The sequence below is a fragment of the Cyprinodon variegatus genome, unplaced genomic scaffold (genome assembly GCF_000732505.1).
Source record: "Cyprinodon variegatus isolate N-32 unplaced genomic scaffold, C_variegatus-1.0 Scaffold339, whole genome shotgun sequence".
Classification (NCBI taxonomy): domain Eukaryota; kingdom Metazoa; phylum Chordata; class Actinopteri; order Cyprinodontiformes; family Cyprinodontidae; genus Cyprinodon; species Cyprinodon variegatus.
The window spans coordinates 828,841-840,711 of NW_015150792.1; the positions used below are offsets into that span (position 1 = coordinate 828,841).

Below are 11,871 nucleotides of genomic sequence, written 5' to 3' on the forward strand. Positions count from 1 at the left end.
TTTTTTGTCATATCTTGATCAACCCAGTTTCTTTAACTCCTTTCTAGCGTCCTTCTGTTCCTTCCTTCTTTCCCGTCTTTCTTTCTGTTCAATAATCACCCATTATATTATATTGTTTTCACTATTTTATGACTGACGAGGAAAAATGTATTTATTTTTATTCTAAATATCATTATCAGGCCTTGAATTCTTAAAAAACTGCCGTCCACCTCGTCCTCTTCTTGAAAATGTTCATCTGAAATAAGTCAGAGTGAATAAATAAGCTTAAAATGAGGTAGAATGATTTTTATGCATAATTTTCTCTATTTTTAAAGGGGAATTTAATTTTTTAATGGCATTGTTTGGACTGACCTTTGAACCCTTAAAGCCAGAGAAGGTTTCCCAGCTTGTCGCCCTCCACTTCCCCTGCTTCTCTTTATCACATTGGCCTGAGATAGAGATGCTGACAGAAAGGAGCAGAGCCCCGCTGAGTACCATCGATTTCTCTATTACACGGTCGGCGTCAGCGCAGAGCAGTCTGGGTTCTCCCTGTAATAAGAGCAACAGACAACCGTCACCAGCGGCACAGCGGCATTACGCAACTGTGCTGCAGTGCTGCTTGTTACAGGCTGGTTTAGATCCAAGGACGGTACAGCAGAGGTGAAGATGATGTGGTGAGAAAGAGAGGGAGGGGTGGATGTAGAGCACTGAGGGGAATTGATCCAAGTTGGCTTTGTAATGAGAGACGATGCTTTTTATTTACAGAAAAAGGAGATAAAAATAAGGAAAAAATAGGATAAAAAACCCGTTTATTGGATTGCATTGATGTGTTTTAGAAATAAAAATGAAGCCACTTAATATACGTCGGGTATAAAAGTGATGAGGTGCGTAAAGTATGCATCACATCAGCAGAATGACCTAATTAAAGTGTTTCTGGAACGTCTCTTCCAGCTTCTTCATGGAGAATCAGTACCCAGATGAGGCGAAGCGGGAGGAGATCGCCAGCGCCTGTAACTCTGTCATCCAGAAACCAGGTTAGCAGACAATCGTCTTCACGCCTTGGATGTAGATTTCACCTAACGCCTCTCGTCTTTATTCTCTCCTCACACAGCCGACAGAGAACCATACAGGCGACATAGGAGAAAAGCAAACATTCCTTTAATTCAGTTGGTTTTATTGGAAAAGAAAAGGCCCCTCCTCCAGTTGCTCTGCAGAGGTTTCTCCTTCTGCACGCATGTAGATTTTATATATTGTTTCCTCTGCCTCAGCAGGTAGATGTGATTAAAGTCATAGGGAAATCATTTCATTCGTCAATCGAATTTTTTTGGCCATAGCATCGTGATTCATATGTCTCAGCTAATATACGCCACAGTTGAAATAAGAATCTTCACAGAGCATGGGCGAAGGTTTGCATAGGGACCATAGGGACATGTCCCTACCAAAATGTTGGACCAACCTATTTGTCCCTACCAATAATTTGATTTTAATAACATGTTTATATAACATGTTTATAATTTACAATTCAGCGTGGTTGATCAAGCCAATTCTTTTTCTCTCGCAGCTTAATAGCTGAGTACTGCCCAGTCTTTCCTGTCCCTTAAATCTGTGCTGTTTAGCTCTACTCTCATTGGTTGTTCTGCCTCAAGTTCCGCCTTCTGTCTTCCTGATTGGCTGTTTTCTAGTCCGTATGCGTGTGTGCGTGCTTGGAGCATAAAATATGAATTCTATTCACGCTAGTTACTTCAAATAATATTAGCCTACAAAACTAGTCCTAAGGAAAAAAAAACTAATTCTATCTACACTAAAACAGACGAAAGCTGCTGATTGCTGATTCTTAGCCACAACCGACTGAAAAAGAAAATGTGAGGGTTTCCCTTTTAACAATAATTCATTTTAATTACTGTTTTCATTTTATGACGACCCTTTGAGGCAGTTCAGCTATAAATAGCAGGTGTTATTTCTTTTATAGAGTATAACAACACAAGATGGCACCTAAACATCTGTATTTTTTTGTTTAGAAAGCATAATTACAGTTTCACTTATTTTGAATATAATTAGCTTACAGACAAGATGGTGTTATATTTTCTGTTAATAATTATTAAAAGTGATTTTATATTAGAATAAATTTAATCCCATTCTTAATGTAGTGTTTTGTAGATGATGCCACTACATGTAAATACAATAAATGTATTTGCGTCCCTTGAATGTGTTATTTTGCGTTGTTTCATGATACAGAAAGAGCATTTAAAAAATAAGAGTGCGTTTCACCTGATTACCTTTGCACATATATATATCTTCAAAAGAAAATACAGCATAAATCCCCATATAACGGGCATATTTAGACTATATTTGGTTAAATAGGCACATATTTACCTGCTGTCTTAGTCACTGGTAAGTTTAAATGCAAACCTTTTCAAAGTGGAAACAAGTCCTAATTCCTCATTCATCAGAGCCAGTGATGCTTCAGTCATTGATAAACAGCATCCAGTGTGTGTAGTGCTTATAAAATTAGTATAAATGTAGCAAGAAAAGCTGCTTTTCTCTTTAAACGAAATGCACCCAGATGCTCACCTCAAGCATAAAAAAATCATGCATATTTTTTTTCATAGGTTAAATGACATTAATGAGACTTAGGACCAATAGTGTCCCTACCAAAGTGGAAATCAAACCTACGCCCTTGTCGCAGAGTAGGGGTGACGGTTACAGGTGTATAGTTGGAAAGCAAATTATTGTCCGTTTCTCAATTCACAAGAACAGGAGTACAGACTCGTGTTTTTGCCAAGTATGTTCTTGAGAAGAACACAGAAAAGTCTGGACTCAGGGGGGACAGGAGCACCTAGAATAAATATAGATAATTTGGAACAGAAGCGTACTCGTGCAGTACCACACGTTCAGCTCGTCTAGAACTGCATTTCAACTCCTGTTATTAATAGTCTCTAGATAACAACAAATTCTGACTTTTTTCATTTAGTGGGGAAATACCGGTAATACTGAACACAGTCAGATAAACGCTGTGAAAACTAGACGCTTAAAACTATAATGTTCTCACCTCAAATGATCTTAAAACGTACTTTTATTGAACAGCATCAACAGAAAAGAGAACTTTTAACTTAATACTCTGAGCTCTGTAAGCGCTCCATTGAAAGGAGACTCATCCACGACCTCCGACACAAAACTCTCCTCATTTTGCATGTTTCCTCTGTCCATAGCGTTCCTTGACAGTGTCGTTGCCAAAGGTCAATTTATGCTTCTGACGCATAGCCTCTGCAACTGTCAAATCTGTCCGACCACGCCCCCTGTGAAGAAGTTCTACAACCGTCGTCACGCGTGTCAAAATATTACTGACTACACGACGGACGGTCGCAAACGCGTGCAGAACTCAAGTGGAAGTGCGCAGATAAAAAGCAGCTGTGATTGTTCCTTGGTATGCTTTTCCAGCTGTCTGTGTGGTCGTCCCTCTGGATTCGGTGCCGGGGAGCGCCATTTTTAAAAACCAAGGAACAACAGCAATGGACAACTATGACGAATGGTTAATCAAGGACGTTTGGAAGTACAACCACTTGTACTTTAGACCACTTGTGCCTCAGACAAATTATATAAAGATGTTAAGGTCTCTGCCTAAACAATGTTCTCGTGACCATCCGGCGAAGTTCTCGCAACCTCTTGAATAGGCCCCCCTTGCGCTTTGGTGGGAAACTGCTGTGCGCTTTGGTGGGAAACTGCTGTGCGTCCCTAGAAATTCCAGATCAATGGTGCAGAAAACTGGTTGGCGACCAGACCCAAGCGACATTTGATGTGTGCGGTTGCAGAATCCTAATCTGCCCTTAAGTCACCAATTTAGTGCTACTTCGTCCCAATATAATTTCCCATTAGAAACCTTCTAGCACTAAGATGCTATGCTACGAAGAAACCGGCCACAATCAAACTTGCTTGCAAACCTTGCTCCACATCAATCCTGCCCTCTTAAGTTAACGACCAATCACATTCACTATATTCACTCGTGTAAAGTCGTGCACCACTCGGGAGAATTCGGAACTGCAACAGTTGGAACGGCCGCTTCCCTACGACTTTACGTTCAGATTTAAAGCACTGACTCTGGTGAAGCGATGACATCCAGCAGCGGTTCTTTTTCTATAAGCCTCAGGGAGGAAGCAATGATGGTAAAACAAAGTTTACCCCAGTTCACACATTAGAGCTGAAAACTCAGCTGGTCTTTAATTATTTTCATTTTCACGACAGGTGTACAGAAGTACCCAGCTGACACAACAGGTTTGTGATTTAGTAAAAAAAAATAGTGACGCTAAACTGGAAATCTTGATAAAAGAAGCAATTCCCTTTTTTTTTGGCTTTCAGGGGCTCATTTACCAGCTGTGATGTCAAGCAGTGAGAAATCCCAATGGAGGAACTTAGAGATGGCCTTTTTAATGGTTATAAGAGCCTTACTTTGACTAGGCCGTTCATTCTTCTCTCTCTTTTTAGCATTTCTGTTAAAGATTTGCTCTTGATTGAACAGCAGGTTGTTAGACAGGAAGGCTTAGCATCCACCACGAGGCTCTAAAGCGCACAACTTAGCCTCTCGTCTTTTCTTCCCCTTCTGTCTATTTTTGTTAGGATTATATGTTGATAAAGGTATTTGATAACCATAGATGTGTTGTAACTAGCTACATTCATTCAGTTCCAGTAACTTGATTAGATTTTTGACGAACATATCATTTTAGGAGTGATTTTCCGGCACCGTAATTTTACATGAGTAATATTTTCATAAAACATTGCTGGTCTTACATGAGGAAAATCTTGACTAAATTTACTGAATAGTAAAAACAATGGAAAAGGAACACAATGTTTATGTTAAAATACTTTTTTTTTTTTTCTTTTAAAGCTTACTTTAACCTACCAGGACATTTGGAGATCAAACAAATATACAGTAGGGAGTAAATATTGACCGGTTTCATCAGGATTATGTTAAAATAGGTCATTTGTTTCAAAACTGTTAATTTGATCTTTATTATGCATTTCTTTTAATTATTATGTTATACTCCTTAAATTTCCAGAGTTTGCCCATAACTTAACATTTCTTTCCATCTTTATTACATCATTTTAAATATAAGATCTTATGATCAGTTATCCATCTTACTTTTTTATGTATTTTACTCACAGCTGGAGCTGTAGATTCTTTCAAAATCAATTTTTTTAGTAATTGATTAATCTGTTGACGAATCTGTTGATTCTTTTACTTATAAACTAATCTGTCTATTCTTTTAGTAACCAATTAATTTGTCGATTCTTTATGTAATCAATACATTTCTCTGTTTTTTTAGTAATCTATTAATCTATCGATTCTTTTTGCCAATAATCTAAAAAGAAACACTTGAGGTTAATTGACATTTCTGAATAAATTAATATTCGGGATGAAGAAAAAAAGCTTTTATTGTGCATTTTTTATGAACTTTAAAAGCTATCAATACATAAAAAAATATATATATACAATACATATACATGTTGTAATGTGTAAATAATGCAAAGATTTTTTTAATCTAAAATGGAAAATAATAATTTCCATTTCAGATTGTTGGAAGTTGCTTCTGTTAGTGATGTTTTGTCTTAATTGCTGCTTTAAGCAGGTTATCCTTTCAACAAATGGTATTTTTTAGAGTCTTTGTATCATTACTCTATAAGTAATGATTCGATTACCAAATTAGTTAAAATTTATTTTGTTATATTTGATTAATCCTTTGATGCATATTTGAGTAGTTTCTTGGAACGCTACTTTAACTTGAGTAAAATCATGATGAATTATTGTTACTTGGTTACAATTTCTGGGTACTTTACCCATTTCTGTTAATAACTGCAGAGTCTAGAATAAAAATCTTCAATCTTATGTGGGTCTTTTAAAATGTTTGAGTTTATTAATTAATATGACAAGTAAATCCTGCTACTCGTATCTATCGGCACATTATAGTAAATATTACTTTGTCAAAACCAGTAAACATATAAACACAAATGTCGCCCATCAGAATCAGGTGATCCTATCTGTCTTCTCCTCCTTCAGGCTGTAAGCTGTCCGAGTTTGAGCGGGTGACGGCGCTGAAGGTCTATAACTGGTTTGCCAACCGACGGAAGGAGATGAAGAGAAGAGCAAATATAGGTGAGAGCAGCGAAGCGGAGAGGAGCTGGGCCAGCGTTTCAGCACAAACACACCAACACTCTGTCCTGCTTTGTCTCTCAACCAGAAGCTGCCATCTTGGAAAGCCACGGAATTGAGGTGCCAAGTCCGAGCTGCCACTCAAACGGCGAAGAGGGAGAGCTGCAGGAGTTCGTGGATCAGGTGCCTCATCGGTTCTCTGAGCAGGTGTCTGAATAAGTCCTTCATTTCAATCTTTTTTTGCATACTTTGCTGCATCAGTGGGGTGTGGCATGAAGGCGACCAGCATGCGGTTCTGCTGAGGACTCGAAGCCCAGGTAGCTGTGACAGCTGCCTTCAGGTCTTCAGTATTAACAGGTCTCCATTTCCCTCCGACCTAAACTACAAAGATTTTATAGTCGGTCAGTCATATTGGTTGGTGGATGTATCTCTTTCTCTAGTTACATAAAAATAATTACTTCAGTCTTTCCGATCCCTTCCCTGCGATGATAGCGGTAGATCCCTTCCCGCTATCATCGCAACCCTAATTCCTTCACAGGGGAACAGAAGACCTCGCCTGTTCAGCCAGGCCAACAATTCCCTTTAACGACCCCCATCCCAAAGGGGTGTATCCCTTCGTCCGTTTCAATTTGCATGTTTTCAAAACAAAAACAAAGCTTTGTTGGGCTACTGTGTAAAAACTCGAACTCAACCCTATTCCTGACATTTTGAAATGAAAAATCTTCCTGGATGGGAAGCGAAACGTCCTCAAACTTGGAAACAGTCCATTGCATTGTTTTTTTTTTAACTTCTTTGGAAATACTTAAATCTCCTTTGAATTACAAAACTGACACCTTTAAACTACAATTATTTAAATTCTTTGTTGTTAATGTTAATTGTTAATTTTGCTTAGTAAGAGAAATGAATTACATGGGGTATAAATCGGCTAGCGTCGAACTTTATGAATCACTAATATAATGTATGAACGTTTCCAAATCTGTGTGTTTGTGCGTTCTCATGTTCTTGTCAAACGTCATCAGCCTCAGCCCTAGTACTGTTCCAATTCACAAGAAGATGGAGAACAGACAAAGTTCCCGGATGTTGTTCTCACCCCTCCCTCTTTATTTACCCAGCATGCATCAGAGCAGACTTGAGATTGACAGCTGTCCCAGCATGCTCTACGGCTGCAGCAGCTTCCAGTGTAGCGCACATAGAGCTCAGAGTATTAAGTCAAAAGATCCCTTTCCTGTTGCTGTTGTTCCATAAGTGTGTTTTAAGATCATTTAGTCGAAAACATACTTTTAAGCGTCACTATATGGCCCATTTACCGAGGCTAACGACCGCCAGGGCTAGCCGCAGCCCGTCTGCAGCAGCCCTTGAAATACTGCTGGCTTTGATGGCAGGTTTTTTGTTTTATTTGAAAAAAATTTCATTTGATTGGAGTTGATCTGACTGTGTTCTTTATTATTCCCCCAATAAATGAAAAAAGTAAGAATTTATTATTATCTAGAGACTATTAATAACAGGAGGTGAAATGCAGCAGGCATGTGGTGACGTCATCAGTACGCTTCTGTTCCAATTCACCCATATTTATGCTGCGTGCTCCTCGTCTCACCAAGTCCACACTTTCCTGTGTTCTTCTCAAGAACATACTTGGAGGGAACACAAGTCCGTGCTCACGTTCTTGTGAATTTAGAAACGGCCTATGTTGATGTTTTTCAGTGGCCTAGTCAAAGATCTGCGCACAAGTTATAAAGTAATTTAGTTTCCTTTTCCTTCCACTTTAAATTCTGTGGGTCTGTTGTCCATCCCACGAAGTTTCTTATGAATCCACTCAGTTTTTATTGGTTGTAATAAAGGAAAATATGGTTAAGTTTGTGTTTTAGTTGCCTGGGATAGAGTCCTCACACATCAATCATTACAGCCTAACACTGTTGTGCTTTAGGCTCCGCCCCCTGAGGAGATAAGTAGTTCCAGCCATGAGGCTGTGTGTGTTTTCTGATCAGTGTGATATGCCGGGGCAGCAGCAGAGTGCGCCAGCTGCACATAATGGTTTTAACAAGCTGAAAATAAAAGCCTGAAACTTTCCAAACTGCTGTGTACAGAGTAGTATCAAACTCTGCCATCTACTTACCCTCTGCTTCCCACAGGAGGAAACCACTTCCCAGAAGCTCGTCGACCAACAAGATCGCCCCTCGCTTACCGGGGAGGCGGCGGCTCCCCCGCAGAGCCCCGGCTCCCGGGCCACAGAACAGAAGGAGGAGGATTCAAAGAGGGAGTCTGTGGATGAGGAGTGACTGAACCCAGCCGCACTTTTCAAATCAGCATATCTGGATTTTATTCAGCGTGAAACAAGAACAGTAAATCCCTCCGGCTCGGCCCGTGTGGGACCTATTGGGGCCGGAGGAAAGCAGGGCTTTGAAGCTCTGAGGTGCCTCCTATGGTGAGGAGGCCGACGCATTTATCAACAGTAAATAATCCCGCTTATAATAATGGCAATATAAAGTTTATCTATAGGTATATAAGGTCTAAGGTATATAAAAACAGTATATAGCGCATCCCGAGGTGGTATCCAAAAGCCTACACCTTGTAAAGGGCAGCGTTACGTTCGGGACACCCTCACCATTTCAACATCAGTGTTTCCTTTTTTACTTTGCTTCATGTTTAGTGGCTGCTGGGTGGGAGATTATGAGCCTGCAGGTCAGGTTTGATTGGCTGTTCAGAGGAAAGTACAGCTTCTTCTTACTGAGGTGTCTTTGACCCCACCTACTTTCCTGAGTTGAATCAATCAGCATGTGCTGTTGACACTAAATCTGTAAAAACCCAGAGGGATAATTGGAATCTCAGGTAAACCAAAAAGTGACAAACTGCACCACATATGTTTTTTTTATTTTTTTTATTTTTAGTCTCTCTGTGTTTTAAAAACACTGTTTGAGCTACTTTCTGTTGTTTTTATTGTGTATGAGACTAGAGATGCTCTGAGAAATCATCTGCTGACCAAAAGCTGACAATTTACAGCTTGATTGAACAGGAAGTGCTAAACGCTGTCGCTTCCTGTTAGCAATAGAAGATAGGACGAAGAACCACACTCTGGTTACTGTTGGAGACGCACTAATTGGTTTTAATTATCGGTCAGGAAGCTAAAAAAAAAAAGAAGACACAGAAATATACAAAGCTTTAAAATTGACCTCTCTGTAGTTCATAAAAGCTGCAAGAAAGAGAGCAAGACTTTCAACAGATAACAGGAAGGCTAGGGGAGAACGACTCTATATCTTTTTCTGGCAATTCAAACTCTTAAATTCTAAGCATCTGAGGGAAAATTTCACACACCCAACACTTGATAAAATATTGCTTTTTTTTAATGATATAGTTGATATAAATTGTCGACAATCCCCTTTGAAACAAATCAGAAAGAAGGAAAAAAGTTGCAACAATCTGGTTGCATGATTCCTCACAACCGTCGATTATCACAGTGTTCAGGCCTTCAGTAGATTGGAGTCTTGTCAGATTGCCTGGAACTTGACCCTGTTTTCTATGTCCTGTCTAAATTGATCAGGTCGAGAGAACAAATGGTGTCCACTTTCTGTTAAAGTCCTTTTTTTGTTTGATAATTTTGACAAATGCTTGTTCTCACACTGATGGTGTAAATGAAACCCCTTCTCCTCCTAATCTCCAATTCAGTTCTACTAAATTCAGAGATACTGAATTGATCCCAAAACACCATCAATTGTTGTAGTAACTTGTTTTTTTTCCCAAACACTTATTGTATATGTTGAGAGCTTTATGCTGGAACAATCTTTTAGCGATCTGTCTAGCACCAGATCTGGAGATGCCTTTGAAATGCACTTGTCCTTGCTAAGGCCCATAATGTTTAATGGAAGAGACGGCTTGAATCTCCTCCTCTATTTTCCTTGATCCTGCTCTGCGTCCTCGCTGGCTCCTTTTTCCAGAACTTGTGAAAGTTGCTAAAATATTGTTTCAGCTTTTCAGATCTTAACCCTGTATAGGCCACTCAGTGAAATACTTTGATAATCAAAATTTCAAGCCAATAGTGTTATTGGAAATCCAGGACAAGACATTATTACCTCTGTAACATTCCAAAAAATATGGATATTTTGATTTCAAAAATGAATGTCAATGTAATAACGAGAAACGCCAACTTTTCCGAATATAGTAAGAAAAAAACAAAAGTGCTTCTAGTAAGAAATTCATGAAAAACACCCTGAGAGTTAAAAAAACACATTTTCTTTTTGAGGCATTAATGCTGATACTGGCACTACATTTTTTAGTTTTAAAACCTAAATATAATTGTTAACTAGGCTTATTAACTTTTTAACTTTACAATTTTTTACCTTTTTTCTTGACTTGTTAACTTTTTTTCTTTCAGCTTAATTTACAGTAGGTAATATATCATTCAAGGGCCCATCTAATTGGTCGAATGCCAAAATAAGATGTACAGCCATGAAGCAGGATCTTTGCTGAGTGGCTGGATATAGATCTTGTGTTTCTAGACCTCATTGAGGGGGTACTCCATTTGTAAGGGGTATGCAAGTGATCAAAAATGGTACCTTTCCCTATAAAGGGTTTAATAAGCTGCCTTATCAAAGCCTTTATAGGGCAACAAGAAATTGCTATGGTTGCGCATTATGACAATTGTCGAAAAATGAGGATATTGGCAAAACATTTACAGCTGCAGAGCACTTAAAAAAAATCTGAAAAAAGAAATCCTTTATTCACAAAAGAGGAATTAAAGTCCCTTGATAAGTGGCCAAAAAACAAAAACTCTGACCAGAGCATCTCTAGGCCATACACCCCTAAGACAATGTATCTGTAATTCTTATTACACTCATTGGTGCTGCTTTATGTTATGTTAGTCTAGCCAAAGAGGTTGGCATGGTTACACTATATGTAATCTTTTTTATGTATCTATTAATGTATATCGTTTCAGAAACGCTAAAACTCCCTTGTGTCGCCGGGAAGGCTACCTTCTCTCTTTACTGGGATAAGCTAAAGCTTTTAAGCTCCTGTAAGTTTGTGCAAACCAAAAGTGAACCTCACTCTAACTGTAATCATCCAGAACCTGACTGGAGTGTGTCCACCTAGTTATACCGCCACATTTCCACACCAAGGCTGCAGTTTTATCTTTTAATCGTTCATATGATGAACAATAACACTTTATTCTCTAAAGGAGCCACCATCGTTGCCTCCTGATGCCAAAGCTATGCCAGATAAAGCTGATGTACAGACGCTCAGTGCAGGAAGTAGGCCGATTAGCTCGGTTCGACACTAGCCACCTCCAGCTTACCTCAGAGCGGCTGCACTACGAGCATTTTCCAGAAAACACTAGGAAGCGGGACTGTTTGTGCTCTGGACAGTGTTATGTAGCATTTAGGGCGGTGAGCTTTGTCTTTGTTCTCAGTATCCAATCACCTCCTCAGACGGCTCCTTTGGAAGGGGGGGGGCTCCCCAAAGCTGCTGCAGTTTCTTATTAATATGCTCCTCTGTATAAGCTTTTACCTGATGAGGGGAAACACCAATAAAAGTGTACACAATCACACAATCTGTGCAGTTTCTTAAGTTATTCTTGAATACATTTAAAGTTTTTTTTTTTATTAGAAAAGATGCTTGACTTTCAGTTTGTAACAATGATGATGGGTTTTCTTATTAATACAGAAATATCAGGAACGGGTACACCGATTACAGGTTTCTGGACGATTACTGATTCTTTTAAAAAAAAACCTGGCATGCTGATATACATTGGGGCCAAAAGG

The 11,871-nt window shown here is 39.1% G+C and overlaps 1 pseudogene; it reads left to right on the plus strand.

The window, feature by feature from the left end:
* The window catches only part of LOC107091480, a 27,608-nt pseudogene extending 18,686 nt beyond the window's left edge, over window positions 1–8,922 (plus strand).
* The last annotated feature ends 2,949 nt before the right edge of the window (window positions 8,923–11,871 follow it).